Genomic DNA, 16098 nt, shown 5'->3' with positions numbered 1-16098 from the left:
CTGGGTGTTTTTTTGCCCCTCGTTAACTCAGGACCGCCCCCCCCCCCCCCCCCCCCCCGCTGGCTAAGATCACCTAATCGCACCGACCACAGATGGCACTGGAACCGCCTGCCTGTGTATGACTCAGTGCCACACCACGCACTGCACATCTCTTTGTAAACTCAGGATTTCTTAAGCCGGTCTCTGCACTGGGCGGCTGGCCTGCCGAGAGCAGTTGGATGAGAGGTGTATTTCCATTAGACCTTCTGAGTCCAGCATTAATTCCACATCCTCTTGCACATTAAGAGTGAGAGTGTCGACTGAGAGTCAATCGACGATTAGCTCTGGGTGGTTTTGTGCTACAGAGAAGATGATTGACAGATGTTTCCGACCAGTGCTTGCAGTTTGAAGTTACAGCCAGGTCAAGCGGCTAAAAGAAACTAAACTCCGTCTAATAAACGGATGGAATTGTTTTCTCCAACAAGCAATAGGTGGCTCAGTGAGTTAGAACGCTGTCAGCCCTGGAGTGTCAGCCGTGGCTCAGTGGGTGGCACCCTTGCATTTGAGTCAGAAGGTTGTGGGTTCAGATCCCACTCCAGAGATTCCAGCACAAAATCTAGGCTGAGACTCCAGTGCAGTGCTGAGGGAGCGCTGCGCTGTCGGAGGTGACATCTTTCAGGAGAGACGTTAAACCGAGGCCCCGTCTGCTCTCTCAGGTGGACGTGAACGATCCCACGGCCACTATTTCGAAGACGAGCAGGGGAGTTATCCCCAGGGTCCTGGCCAATGTTTATCCCTCAGCCAGCATCACTAAAAAAAACCCGATGAACTGGTCATTATCACGTTGCTGTTTGTGGGAGCTTGCTGTGCGCAAATTGGCTGCCGCATTTTCTACATTACAAAAGTGCTTCATTGGCTGTAAAGCGCATTGGGACGTCCTGAGGTTGTGAAAGGCGCTATGTAAATGTAAGTTCTTTTTAGATTTGAATTCTGCCAAGGCGTGATAAGATAGCATTAATAGCAACAGGAATGCTGGAAACACTCAGCAGGTCAGGCAGCATCCGTGGAGAGAGAAACAGAGTCAACGGTTTGGGTCGAGGACCCTTTGTCAGACCTGAAACATTGACTCTGTTTCTCTCTCCACGGATGCTGCCTGACTTGCTGAGTGTTTCCAGCATTTTCGGTTGTTATTTCAGATTTCCAGCATCCGCAGTATTTTGCTATTGTATAAGATTGGGCAGAAACATGGCAGATGCAATATAACATGGATAAATGCGAGGTTATCCACTTTGGTGGCAAAAACAGGAAGGCAGATTATTATCTGAATGGCAATAGATTGGGAGACGGGGAAGTGCAACGAGACCTGGGTGTCCTTGTGCACCAGTCGCTGAAGGTAAGCATGCAGGTGCAGCAGGCGGTTAAGAAGGCAAATGGTATGTTGGCCTTTGTAGCGAGAGGGTTTGAGTATAGGAACAAGGATGTCTTGCTGCAGTTGTACAGGGCCTTGGTGAGACCACATCTTGAGTATTGTGTGCAGTTTTGGTCGCCTTATCTGAGAAAGGATGTTCTTGCCATGGAGAGAGTGCAGCTAAGAATCACCAGGCTGATACCTGGGATGGCAGGAATGACGTATGAGGAGAGATTGGATCGATTGGGCTTATACTCGCTGGAGTTTAGAAGAATGAGAGGGGATCTCATTGAAACTTATAAAATTCTAACAGGACTAGACAGACTAGATGCAGGAAGGATGTTCCCGATGGCAGGAGAGTCCAGAACCAGGGGTCACAGTCTAAGGATAAGGGGTAAGCCATTTAGGACAGAGATGAGGAGGAATTTCTTCACCCAGAGAGTGGTGAACCTATGGAATTCTCTACCAAAGAAGGCAGTAGAGGCCAATTCATTAAATATATTCAAGAAGGAGTTAGATATATTTCTTAAGGCTAAAGGGATCAAGGGGTATGGGGAGAAAGCAGGGACCGGGTACTGAATTTGGATGATCAGCCATGATCTCATTGAATGGCGGAGCAGGCTCGAGGGGCCGAATGGCCTACTCCTGCTCCTATCTTCTATGTTTCTATGTAAGATAACATTTCCCTGGTTCCCTCAACACACTCTGGAAAAATTGTTCCAGTGTTGTGATAATCAAGAACATTTTTTTTTTAAATTCTGTAATATTCTCCAATTTAAAAATCAGTCGGATCTCAATTCTCTTTTCCACTTTATTTGTTCTTGGGTTGCTTAATTCTGCATTTAGCACACTTCCAGCAGAGGGAGCTGATGATCTCCAGGTACTTGTACATCTGTGCCGGGCAGCACACTGACGTGGCAGCCCTCACCTTTTGAGCTAAAGCTAGTTTAACTTGCCCTCTTGTCAGCCACTCGAGTGGCATCAGTTGACTCTAGACACACTTTTGTCGCCACAAGTAGGTCTATTAAGCTGCCGGGAGGCTTCAGCACTGGCTGTATATGCAGGCCTTGCAAAGTAGTTGGAGAATAACAGCAGAAAACGCTGGAAAAACTCAGCAGGCCAGGCAACATCCGTGGAGAGAGAAACAGAGTTAACATTTCAGGTCGAAACCCTTCTTCAGAACTGAGAAAAAAGCAGGAAATGAAACAGATTAAAAGGCCAGTTTGGGGGCTGGGAAATGGGGGAGGGGATGAAAGAACAAAAGGGAAGGTCAGTGAGAGGTGAAGAGACATTAAGAGATATTCAAGACGAGACGAGATGGTAATAGGACAGGTAAAGAGACAAAAGACGGCTCTAGATGAAGTGTGAAATACGCTGGCAGAGTGAGAGACAGCTGCCATGTGGGAGAGAGAAAAAGGAAAAGGCACAAACCAAAGGTGTGGATAAAAAATATATAAAAATATAATAGGGGCCGAGGTTATGATCTGAAATTGTTGAACTCAATATTGAGTCCAGAAGGCTGTAAAGTGCCTAATCGGAAGATGAGGTGCTGTTCCTCGAGCTTACGCTGAGCTTCCATGGAACAATGCAAGAGGCCGCGGACGGTGAGGTCCGAGTGGGAATGGGGCGGTGAATTAAAGTGACAGGTGACCGGAAGCTCGGGGTCCCCCTTACGGACTGAACGGAGGTATTCCGCAAAGCGGTCACCCAATCTGTGTTTGGTCACCCCAATGTAGAGGACACCGCATCGTGAGCAGTGAATACGGTATACCTGTACTAGATTGCAAGAAGTACAGTACAAGTAAATCGCTGTTTCACCTGGAAGGGGTGTTTGGGGCCCTGGACAGTGGGAAGGGGGGGAGGTATAAGGGCAGGTGTAATAACAGACTGGGTTGCTAACAAGGTGAAGCCAGGTTAGAGGGCTGAACTGGCAGTCCTTCAAGTTAGTCTCTGGAAATCCGCTACTGGAGGCCAACGTTGCTGAACACACGTTTCTAAACTGTTTGATAGAGGCTTACGCTTCACTTGCTGAGCATAGGGTCATTTGCGTATTTCTGTCTTTGAAACGCTATAATTTCTCCTCAGCTGATGTTTTCTGGATGGTCGGGCACATTAACGCTGCAGTCAAAGTCTGTGTCTTGCATCAAGGAACAAAAGGAGCCAGGCCCCGTTTTGTGCTTTGGTTGTGACGTGATATCAGTTTAAGAAAGAATAAGCTGCATTTATATAGCTCCTTTCACAACCTCAGGACGTCCCAAAGCATTTTACAGCCAATGAAGTACTTTTTAGTCACTGTTGTAATGTAGGAAATGCGGCGGCCAATTTGCGCACAGCAACTCCCACAAACAACAACGTGATAATGACCAGATCATCTTTTCTTTTTAGCAGTGTTAGTTGAGGGATAAATATAGGCCAGGAAAGAAAGACTTACATTTATACTCAAACAGAAACCATTGCTGTCATTCTTACAAAATGCTTCCCATTTAATTCTTAATATTGTCTTTACTGGTTTTTTGCAGACATTGTGACTCTCCTTACTTCTCCAAGCTCAATACAAACACAATGCAATTGCTTGGTGTATCTATTGAAGTTATATCTTCAAAGTGTCCTTGTTGGTATCATATTTACTATGTCTATAAATTAAAGACACTTCAACTGAATGTTTCATGCATTTCTAGCTATCTCAATTGGTTGCATAGTTAATCTTATGGTTCCTGTTTTCCAAAGTTTAACATAAAACTATTTGACCAGCAGTTGTTTCTTTACTTGATGTCATGTTTTCAAAAGCACATGCCTCTTTTAATGTTTCTATTTCTATTTCACGTGTTAGCTCTTAACACTTTAAACTGGGCATTCTCATTGTGTTGGTTGCAAACTGTAGACCTTTCGGAAGCACCAATGGTTTGTTTCAATCTTTCATTGTTTTAGTAGTTAGCTAATTCCCATTTCAAAGCTTGTTTACAACTTTGTTATCAACTGATCTTTATCTCAGAAGCCTGTATTTCTTTTCACAGCCTTGTCTGCTGAGCCTTGAGTCTTTTAAACCCAGTATGTCTGTATTAATAATATCAGAATTCTGTTCATAGTATTATGTATTTCTCTGAATCATGGCTATTCCTTCACAATGCACCGCCTTTCACGACCACCGGACATCCCATACAACCAATGAAGTACTTTTTGGTGTGTAGTCACTGTTGTAATGTAGGAAACATTGATAATAATGTAGCCAATTTGCACACAGCAAGCTTCCACAAACGGCAATGTGATAATGGCCAGATAATCTGTTTTAGTGATGTTGATTGAGAGATAAATACTGGCTAGGACACCGGGCAGAACTCCCCTGCTCTTCTTCAAAATAATGCCATAGGATCTTTTACACCCATCTAAGAAGGCAGACTGGGACGTGTTTTAACCTCCCATCCGAAAGACGTCACCTCCGACAGTGCAGCACTCCCTCAGCACTGCGCTGGGAGTGACAGCCTGGATCACGTGCTGAAGTCTCTGGAGTGGGACTTGATCCCATGACCTTCTGAGTCAGAGGCGAGAGTGAGCCACAGTTGAGCCTCCTGATAAACGATAAAGGGGTTCGGTAGAGCCGACATGGAGAAACTGTTTCCACTTGTGGGTGAGTCCAGAACAAGGGCCCATGAATATGACAACAGAGAGTGGTGAGAATGTGGAACTCGTTGGAGTGATTGAAGCAGAGAGCGTCAATGCATTTAAGGCCTTCCTCACCCACGTTTATCTTGGGAAGTGTCCTTGAAAAAATTTGGACCAGCAAATTGACTCTTCACTTTAGAGGTCTGACTTCAAACCCAACCCAGAACATTTTGACTCTCCATCTGGTCGTTAACGTCCTACTTGAAATAAATGTCTTCACTGTTAACTGAGTTCTTAGTGCTTGTACATAAAACTGCCCACACACTGCCATTAAATCAGTAGTCTTGATCAGATAAGGCTACAATTGTCTTGAGGAAGGATGTTCTTGCCATGGAGGGAGTGCAGCGAAGATTCACCAGACTGATGCCTGGGATGGCAGGAATGACGTATGAGGAGAGATTGGGTCGATTGGGCTTATACTCGCTGGAGTTTAGAAGAATGAGAGGGGACCTCATCGAAACTTATAAAATTCTAATAGGACTAGATAGACTAGATGCAGGAAGGATGTTCCCGATGGCAGGGGAGTCCAGAACCAGGGGTCACAGTCTAAGGATAAGGGGTAAGCCATTTAGGACAGAGATGAGGAGGAATTTCTTCACCCAGAGAGTGGTGATCCTGTGGAATTCTCTGCCACAGAGGGTGGTGGAGGTCAGTTCATTAAATGTATTCAAGAAGGAGTTGGATATATTTCTTAAGGCTAAAGGGATCAAGGGATATGGGGAGAAAGCAGGGACAGGGTACTGAGTTTGGATGATCAGCCATGATCTCATTGAATGGCGGAGCAGGCTCGAGGGGCCGAATGGCCTACTCCTGCTCCTATCTTCTATGTTTCTATGTTTCTATGTTTGATGAGGTTGGCGACTAGATGTGTTGTTGGGGCCGGACAGGCTGAGTCTTTACTCTGGGTCAGGTGTATATTGTCAGTGACATCGCTGATCTGGGAATGGTTGACGGCTGGCACTGGGTGAGTGCTTGAAATGGAAACATTTATTCAGTTTCCCAGCTTCGACATCCACCTAGATCAACATTTTCTTTTTAAATCAGCAAAACTCCCCATGAGCTGCCACTAAATTGTCAGTCTCACACGAAGAGTGTGAAATTCACCTGGCGGGTAAATTCTGTGATTTCACCAATCAATCAGCAGGAATTTCACTACCAAGCAGCCTAAACGATGGGAAGGGAAATGTCACCCCCTGGTGCCGATACTGGATCGGAAAGTGTCAAAAACTTGCATTAGCCAGCACTGACGCCCCCTGAACCTGGCCAGCACAGAGCTCAGTCTTGTTAGAAAGAAGAACATTAAGTTGTGCAAGAGCACTCAGAATTCTTCATGAATGTCTCTTTCCGTGGCAGCACCAGCTTGTTGTAATTGAGGATAAATTAAGCCTTAGTGGACAAGGAGTAATAAATCAAGGAGAGGAGTACTGAGGTGGACTAAAGGCATTTTGTACAGTGCCATCCAGGAGAATAATATTCACATGAGACACGTGTCCCCAAATGCCAATCACCCCTTTTACTATCTCTCCTGGTTCTCTTGCAGTGGCCCCTTCTTTCTGTGCCTCCAGCCTCTGTTCTCAGGCCCCATGAGAGGGAAGGCACGATTAGTGGCATGGTGTTTGTAACATTTGCATAGTGAATTATCATTGGCCCGCAGGCATCTGTAAGGACTACTATTGTTTTGAAGACCCAGGCTAGGGGCCCTAATGCCATGCTTTTCCCCACGGCGCTGCTATGAGTAAGATCACAGACCTAATGCTTAAATAAAGAGTTAAACTGTAATACTCCGTTGTCCTGCAATTTATTATTTTTGTACAAAGTGTGCAAAACAAGACAGTGCTCACCAGCTTTATAGTAGAGAGTGGCGCTGAGGGCGGGAGAGCGACATGTCTGCCGCTGATAGAACAGGCGCATGTGGTTCCCGAACATTGGCCGTGAGGGGAGCCTCGCGCTTAGCGTCGCCAACTCTGGTTGGACGTATTCCTGGAGGTTTCATCACATGACCTCCTGCCTCCAATTGCCCCGCCCCCCCCCACACACACTCCCGCCATTGGTCGCCCGACACGTCCATCCTCGCGGTGCCCCGCCTTCCCACGGCCAATCGGAAAGCGAACGGACTCTTCGTTACCCGATTGGATGATGCTTGACCGTCAGTCAAAACAGCCTTTTTCCCCCATCCCTAATATTTTTATAAATAATAAACAAAAGTGTTCAAAGAAAATGAAAAGAACACATTTTTTCTTATTGCCCCTATAATTTTTCTCCCGGGTCTTTGCTCGCAGCAGTGTGTCCGGGAGATTCATCTTCAATTCCAGGAGATCCCAGGCCAATCCCGGCTGGTTTGCCAACCCTAATTATGATGGGTCGCTGCTTTTTTTTCTAAAAATCTTTGGTTTTCTTCTTTACTTCTGACAACAGATGTTATGACACTATCAGCCCACCAGTGCTGGCACCTCTGTTATTTTATCTATTTATAGAAACCAATAAATTCAGACCTAATACGATTCCCTGTAAGATTACATCGGTCATGTGCTGTACATTATGTTATGCGAAGACAATAAAATGTCTTACGACACACTTGATCATATGCCACCGTTCTTTTCAAAGCACTTCCCTTGAAGGCAGGTTTTTCCAGACACTTAGGAATCTGGTCATCAGTTAATGTGAGTCAGTCTCTTGGTTACTGTCAATAGTAAAAGGGGGCAATGTTGCTTTGTAAGGAAGCCGTTGGACAGACATGGTTGCTGAAATATTCTGCTTTACAATCACAGGTGTTCAACAGTACATTGAGCTCAAGCTACAGCTGATGTCTTATCTGAGTTTGTAATTCTCTCCAGTTTTTGCCCCTCTCCTCCTGAAGGCCCCATCTCCAAACTCCATTTCATCTCTAAGGTCCTCCCAGTTCCATGCCAACACTCTCTGTTCAAATCCAGCTGCCAGCCTTCTCACAGCACTGAAACAACCCTAGCCTAAGACAACTACATCCTAAATGATTGTGAGCGTGCTGCACAATCTCCTTGTGTCCTTCTCAACACTTCTGCCGTATTCAATGCGGTTGATCAAAATCAAATCAAATCAACTATTATTGTCATTGTTAGTGCGCAAGTGCAGTACAACGAAATGTAAGCTTTCCATCCTCCTCCAACATCTCTCTCCGCCAGCATTCAGCTCCACTGCCCGTGCTTGAGTCTATTCCTACCTGTCAGAGCACATCTCCAGTGATGGTGTCTCTTCCCTCCCTGGCACAGTCGTCTCTGAGGTCCATCAAAGATCTGCCTTTGGGCCCCTTCTCTTCCTTAACTGGGTGCTGCCCCTTGGTGATATCATCCGCAGGCGCAGGATTCAGCTTCCACCTGTACACTGATGGCTCAGCTCTACCCCTCCCCACATCTTGCAACCCACAACTGCCTCCACACTGTCAGACTGCCGGTCTGGATGAGTCCCCACTTCCTTCAGTTCAACATCAGGAAGACCAAAGCTTCCATCTGCTTTCTGGTCACCTATTCTATTATGTCCGTGTGTAATTGAGACACGGACTGCAGGAGCTGGTTACAACAGGCGTTTACTGAGTGGAGACAAAACTGGAACTACTATGCAAAGTTACTACACAGGCTTATATACAGGGGTGGTCACTACTGGTACTGCAGTATACTGGGGCTACAGAATATAGTTCCTTCTGCAAAGTACATACACTACAATTCCTCCCCTTTTAGCTAAACAGTACATAACATTCGATTAATAAGTAAATAACATATTTACAATTACAGTTGCTAGATACATTAGCTGAAGTTAAGCAATTATAAGTTCAGCCTTTGAGGAGGCTTCCTGATTCTGTCTGGATAACGCCTCTTTGGGGTATCCGGTTCTTCTGGCAAAGTTGATTCGGGATCAACGTCGTTGTTTGGTTCGTCTGCTTCCAATATCACCGATTCTGAGGTAGATGCAATTGGTACTTCGGTTTCCTCACCAGGTGTATCGGATCGTGGTGTGGAATTGACGTTTTCCAGTGACTCTAGAATCTGGTCAGCATGGCGTCTTACAATGCTCTCTCCAACGTCCACGGTATACATTAGAGGTCCTTGCCGTGTGCAGATCGTTCCTGGCTGCCATTTCTCTGTGCGGTAGTCCCGGGCCAAAACTGGTTGACCTATCTTGAAACTCCTGGTTGGCCTTTCATTCATATTCTGAAACTGCCTGTTCTCCACATCTCTTCTGATGTTTGGCTTAACCAAATCGAAGCGGCATCTTAGTCTTCGATTGAAGAACATCATGGCTGGAGTTTGGTTGGTAACCGCATGTGTCGCATTCCGGTAGGCAAACAAGAAGTTATCCACCTTGTGTTGTAGGGGTATGTCTTCATTACACATTGCCTTGATAGCCTTCTTGAATGTTTGAACGAACCTCTCAGCCAATCCATTGGTGGCTGGATGATATGGGGCGGATGTGTAATGCTTAACACCATTGTTCTTTAAGAACCTCCGGAACTCTTCAGACACAAACTGTGGTCCATTGTCGGAGCAAATCTGTTCAGGCAGCCCATTTCTGGCGAATATGGTTCGTAAGACTGTGATAGTTTTTTCTGTGGTGGTTGAGGACATTTTTATTGCCTCTGGCCACTTTGAATGTGCATCCACCGCAATTAAAAACATCGAGTCCATAAATGGACCAGCAAAATCAATGTGCACCCTTTGCCATGGAGATGAGGGCCACTCCCATGGATGTAGAGGGGCTTGCGGTGGGGCGTTTTGGACCTTCTGGCATCCTGTACAGCTCTTGGTCATCTCTTCGATTTCTCTATCGATTCCCGGCCACCACACAAACGCTCTGGCTAAGTTCTTCATTTTTACCCCTCCCAGATGACCCTCATGAAGCTCATTGAGCACTCTATCCTTCAATTTGGTTGGAATTACTAATCTGGATCCACACATCAAGGTTCCTCTGCACACTGACAGCTGTTCTCTTCTCGGCGAGAATGCTGGCAACAGTGGTTCGCCATGTGCTGGCCATCCCTTCACCGTTAAATCATAGACCCTGGAGAGTGTCGAGTCATTTCGTGTTTCCTTTTCTATGTTTGCATTCGTCACAGGTAGACATTTGACTATGGTCGAGTGGAATATCTCCACAGGATCCACTGCAGGTGCTTCTTCCACCGTCGGCAACGGTAGGCGCGACAATCCATCAGCATTCCCATGCTGTTTAGTTCCTTTGTACTCGATGTCATATTGGTGTGCCCCTAGGAAAAGGGACCACCTCTGTAGCCGTTGTGCTGTCATTATCGGGACGCCCTTCTGAGGGTTGAAAATGGAGACAAGAGGTTGATGATCAGTTAGTAGAGTAAATTTCTGACCGTGCAGGTAGTGATTGAACTTCTTCACCCCCCACACCAGGCTGAGGGCCTCTCTGTCAATCTGGGCGTAGTTACGCTCGGCTGAAGTTAACGAGCGTGACGCAAAAGCTATCGGCCTCTCTGAACCATCAAGGAGTTTATGTGACAGTACCGCTCCAATGCCGTAGGGAGACGCATCACACGCCAGTCTTATCGGTAGTGATGGGTTGTAGTGAGCCAATACTTCTCTTGAAGTGATTAGGTCTTTACTCTTCTGAAAGGCCCGCTTACATTCATCGCTCCATTTCCAAGCTACTCCAGTTTGTAGTAGGGCGTTCAGTGGGTGCAGAATTGTGGACAAATTCGGCAAAAACTCATGGTAGTAATTCACCAATCCTAGGAATGACCTCAGTTGCGACACATTTTCAGGCGCTGGAGCCTTAACTACCGCTTCAATTTTGTCAGGGGACTTATGTAACCCCTCTTCGTCAATCACGTGGCCACAATACGATATCTGTTTCTTAAAAAACTCGCACTTGGGGCGATTGGCTCATAGCCCGTGTTCTCTTAGTCTAGTGAGCACCTGCTCTAGGTTGGCAAGGTGTTCACTGTCATTTTCACCTGTCACTAGGATGTCGTCCAAGTAACACTGGGTCCCCGGAATCCCTTGCAGGACTTGTTCCATCGCTCTTTGCCATATCGCCAGAGCTGATGCTACTCCGAATACCAGTCGATTATACTGGTAAAGACCTTTGTGAGTGTTTATCGTGAGATACTTCCTAGAGGATTCTTCAACCTCCATCTGCAAATATGCTTGTGCTAGGTCAATTTTTGTAAAATGCTTCCCTCCAGATAGTGAGGCGAAAATATCTTCTATCCTCGGAAGAGGATACTGTACTGTGTGAAGGACTGGGTTCACCATCACCTTGAAGTCCCCACAGATGCGAACCTTCTTTGGCTCCTCAGATTTATTGTTTAACGTTTTTTTCATGACAGGAACAATGGGTGTCGCCCACTCGCTCCAGTCTACCTTAGATGACACGCCTGCATTCTTCAGATTCTCCAGCTCTGCCTTGACAGCTGGGCGAATTGCATACGGTACAGGTCTTGCTTTGAAAAACTTGGGGATTGCATTCTCTTCTATTTTTATCAAGGCGGTTACGCCTTTAAGAGTTCCCAGTTCTTGATGAAATACCTCTTTAGCGTTAGCTAAGATTTTTGACAATCGTCCAGGTGTGACGTCGTAATCCTTTTTACCAGCCACAGTCAGTGCCTGAATGGAGTGCCAGTCTAGACCTATCTTTCTGATCCATTCACGTCCCAATAACGGTGGTCCACCATCTTGCAGTATGTACAGATACAATTTCTGTATTTCTTTGCCGTTGTATTCGACAGGCACCCTTATTTTCCCTCTGGGGTATACTTTCTGCCTCGTATACGTCTTCAAGACAATGGATGTCTCTTTCAAGGGTATGTGTGAGAATAGCCACTCGTAGTCTCGTCGATTCATGACGGTCAGGGCTGATCCTGTATCCAATTCCATTTTGACTTGGGACCCTGCTATCGTGAGGGTGACCCAAATGGTTCGGTGATCCTCTTTCGCGATTACGTTGTGAAGTTTGAGACAGCTTAGCCTCTTGTTCCCGGATTCACTATCGCTCTTCTGGTCTTCGGAACTACTGTCCGTCATCTTTTGTACTTTCCTGTACTGTTCCTTAGTAGCCTTTTTGTTGTCGTTAGTCTTCTTTCCAGACCTGCAAACTCGTGCAATGTGTCCCATCTTTCCGCATTGCCTGCATATTTTGTCCTTGGACCAGCAGTCCTTCTGGTCATGGGTTGTTCTGCCGCAGCGATAACATTTTTCAAATCCCCGTGTCATTTCATGGGTGCCGTATTCCTGTGGCTTTTGCTGTATTTCCGCAGCTCCCCTTGCTGCTGCTTCGTACGATACTGCCAAGCTGAAAGCCTTATCCAGCGTCAGCTCTTTCTCTGAGAGTAACCTCTTCTGGGTTCCTTCACTCAGGAGTCCACAGACAAATTTGTCCTGTAGAGTGTCTGTCAGTCCTGCTCTGAACTGGCAGTGCTTTGATAGCTTGCGTAGTTCCGTAAGGTAATCAACATTGCTCTCATCTTTATGCTGATTTCTCCTGTGGAATTTAAATCTTTCTGCTATCAGCAGCGGTGTAGGATTTAGGTGTTCCTGTAGGATAGCAACAATTTCGTTAAAACTCTTCGCCATCGGTTTGGCTGGAGTGATCAGGTTCCGCAATAGGCCGTACGTTCTTGCGCCCATTAAGTTTAGTAGTACCGATGCCTTTTTCTCATCGGCTACTTCGTTTGCCTTGCAATATACTTCGACTCTTTCCACATACGTGGTCCAGTCTTCTATTGCATTATCGAAGGCAGTGATATCGCCAGTCTTCGGCATCTTGGAAATCTAAGATGGCACCTCCCGCGCTTTGCCTTCTTCCCCGATTTAACAAAATGGCGCCTCCCGCGCTTTGCCTTCTTCCCCGCTGGATTAAGATGGCACCTCCCGCGCTTTCTGTCTTCTCCGTTGCTGCTAGCGCTGTTGCTGGCGTTTTTATGCCTTGATGGCGATGCCCTATGGTCTTCGCGCACTTCCCCCCCACGCTGCTGCTACCGCCGCTCTCCGCGGTCCCCGTGGCAAACTGCAGTTCCTCACGGCTTTCTGCGCTTCTAATTTCTTTTATTTTCCCGTCGTCAGAGCAAACCCTATGGGACACTTTCCTCCCTCTTCTTGGGTCTGTATGCTGCCCGGCTTCGTAGCACTGGCTGCGCCCTGTGTGCTCCACCCTCTCTCTCTCTCTCCTCTTCCCGACAACGCTGCTCGGCCCTGTTGAAAAGCCACCTGATCGAGCTCCAGCCCGCCGCAGCCCAGGAAGGATCCGTGTACTACCTGCCACCAGCCCGATTAGCTGGAACACCATAGACAGGATAACCAAGCCCCGCTCTCGACAGCCTCTCCTGCAATCTTCAAATCCGATGAATCAGAGGCGGTTGCCCACGGTCGACACTCGTTTCTTCTGTGCGTTTTTTTTTTTTTCCTTTCGTTCCTTCTTCCTTCTGGCCTCGACCTCTGACAACTTCGCTTCAGGGATGGATCCCCATGAGGTGGTGCAGACTGTAGGTAAGTTCGGATCTGCTCGTCGCCAGTATTATGTCCGTGTGTAATTGAGACACGGACTGCAGGAGTTGGTTACAGCAGGTGTTTACTGAGTGGAGACAAAACTGGAACTACTATGCAAAGTTACTACACAGGCTTATATACAGGGGTGGTCACTACTGGTACTGCAGTATACAGGGGCTGCAGAGTATAGTTCCTTCTGTAAAGTACATACACTACATATTCCACTCCCCAACCACTCTCTCAGGATGAACTAGACTGGCTGTAACCTTGTTCTCCTGTTCGACCATGAGCTGAGGTTTAAACCCCACATTCTGCTTACTAGCGCTGCCCCCCGCCGCCTCTACCTCAGCCTCTCCGGTGCTGAAACCCTTCATCACCTCCAGACCCGACTGCTCTAAAGCTCTGCTTGCTGACCTCCCTCTCTCCACCCTCAGTAAAGTCTCTGCAACAGGTATCCAATCCTGCACGGTTCCTGTGCCACACTGAAGCCGCTCACCCATCACCCCGTTCTCCCTGGTTTTCCCGTTCCCTAACACAACCCGTTCAAAGATCCTTGCCCTTCTCTATAAACCCCTCCATGGCCTTTCTCTGCAATCTCCTCCAATCCTAAATCTCCTCCCAAACACTCCTTTCCTCTGACTCCAGCCTCCTGTGTATCCCTCCCTCCCTCTCTCCGGTCCACCAGGACTGACGAGGCCTTCAGTGGCCTCACTGCTGCTTTTCGGAACTCCCTCCTTAAACTTCTCCCTCTCTGTATCTCTCTCAACCTTTACTGACCTCCTCAAAACCCATCCCTTCGACCTAACTTACAGTCATCCCCGCCCCCCCATTTTTTCCCCTCTCTCAGCGCTTGTTAACATTATGCCTATTCTGTGGCGCGCATTGGGCATTTTTACATTAAATGCGCTATATAAATGCAAGTTGCTGTTGACTCCCTTATGGGAGTTCCATGAAAAAGAAAGAACTTGCATTTATACAGCGTGTTTCATAACCCCATGTCATCCCAAAGTGCTTTACAGCCAATGAAGTTCTTGTTTTGAAAAGTAGTTGTATTGTAGAAAATGCGGCAGCCAATTTGAGCACAGCAAGATCTCACAAAACAGCAATGAAATAAATGCCCAGAACAATGGGTTGAAGTCACCCTCCAAGATCTCATCCAAGTTAATGTTATTCATGTGTCAACCTTGGGTTGGAATGTGGATCTGGTGGACATCAGTGTGGGAGAGGAAAACCATCCAGAGATGCCACCACGCCTGTTTGCCATCAACTGACTGGCAGGAGAGTGTACCTGTGTGGACACTGGGTGAGGACAGGCTCAGGCTTGCTTGTGATGCCTCAGGCAGTCAAATATCCTGTGGATGCTCAGGGAGGATTTTCGATGAACTGTTGCCCAAAACTGGGTGGTCCTAGTTTGGAGATTCGAGGGAGGGCCCCCTGACAAATCCCTACCAATAAAATTGGCCATTGAGATTTCCCTTCACCCACACTGCTACCAGAGGCAGGTGCCCACTTCATGTAAGTGATGGCAAGGGGGCAGGGCTTAGGAGTCCATCTGAACTCCCACCATTCCTGCCTCTGTATTGCCAATGGAGGGGAAGGCCAGAGGGAAAGAGCAGGGAGACAGGCTGAATAACTTTTCTAGTTCAAAGGTAGGCAATTAGGCAACATCTCCCTCTCCCAAAGCTCTCAAACCGTCTGCTCTTTTTTTTGGCTGGGCCCATTCAGAGGCAGTGAAAAAATGTTGTGCCCAGCACTTTTTAGGGGGCTTCTGGGCCTTCTAACATGGGCCCGACCATTTCAGGGGCCGCAGTGAGTGCCCCACTCCATCAACATGACCGTGTCCTCTCTGGCAGAAAGAAAGAAAGCAAGAAAGTAAGAAAGAAAGAAAGAAGGGAGGAAAGAAAGAAAGACACAAAGAAAGACAGACAGACAGACAGACGGATGCATTTACATAGTGCCTTTCACGATGTTGTAATGTAGGAATGACAAGCAGAGGTCTGCTCCACATACTTCATTGACTCCAACTCAGGAAAGTGGGCCAACGTCAGAAGCCTGATGGAACCCCACCCTTCAGGATGATCCTTCTTCCCTGTTTAGGCTCACACTTGAAGAATGACTATTCGGGCGAGGTACAGGAGAGTTGCCATTGAACTGTACTTATCATGAGTCACTGCCTTCAGGAGAGAAGGAAAACACGAGGGGGGAAGTCCTAATTGTTCCTTTTACAATAAAGATCAGCTTCAGCAAGAGTGATTAAGTACTTAAGAAGTTACTAAAGGTCAAGGGCATAACATGAACTATATTAAAGCAAAAAAGGCTTCCTGTACATTTCCTTACATTACAACATAACATGGTGTGTGGCTCAGTTCCATGTGTGGTGATGGTATTTGTGACTCATTCAAGTCCTGAAGGAGTCACAACTTACGTCAGTTTGACATCAGGAGGACCAAAGTGTTCATCTGCTTTCTAGTCACTCATCTATACTCCTCCCCAGCCACTCGCTCAGGATGAACCAGACTGGCTGTTATCATGTTCTCCGGTTCGACCCTGAGCCAAGCTTTTAAACCCCACATTCTG

Source organism: Somniosus microcephalus, chromosome 13 (assembly GCF_052327205.1).
Source record: "Somniosus microcephalus isolate GS21.2 chromosome 13, FLI_Smic_1.0, whole genome shotgun sequence".
Taxonomy (NCBI): Eukaryota; Metazoa; Chordata; class Chondrichthyes; order Squaliformes; family Somniosidae; genus Somniosus; species Somniosus microcephalus.
The sequence above is the reverse complement of the archived record's forward strand: the minus strand, read 5'-3'. Positions refer to the sequence as shown.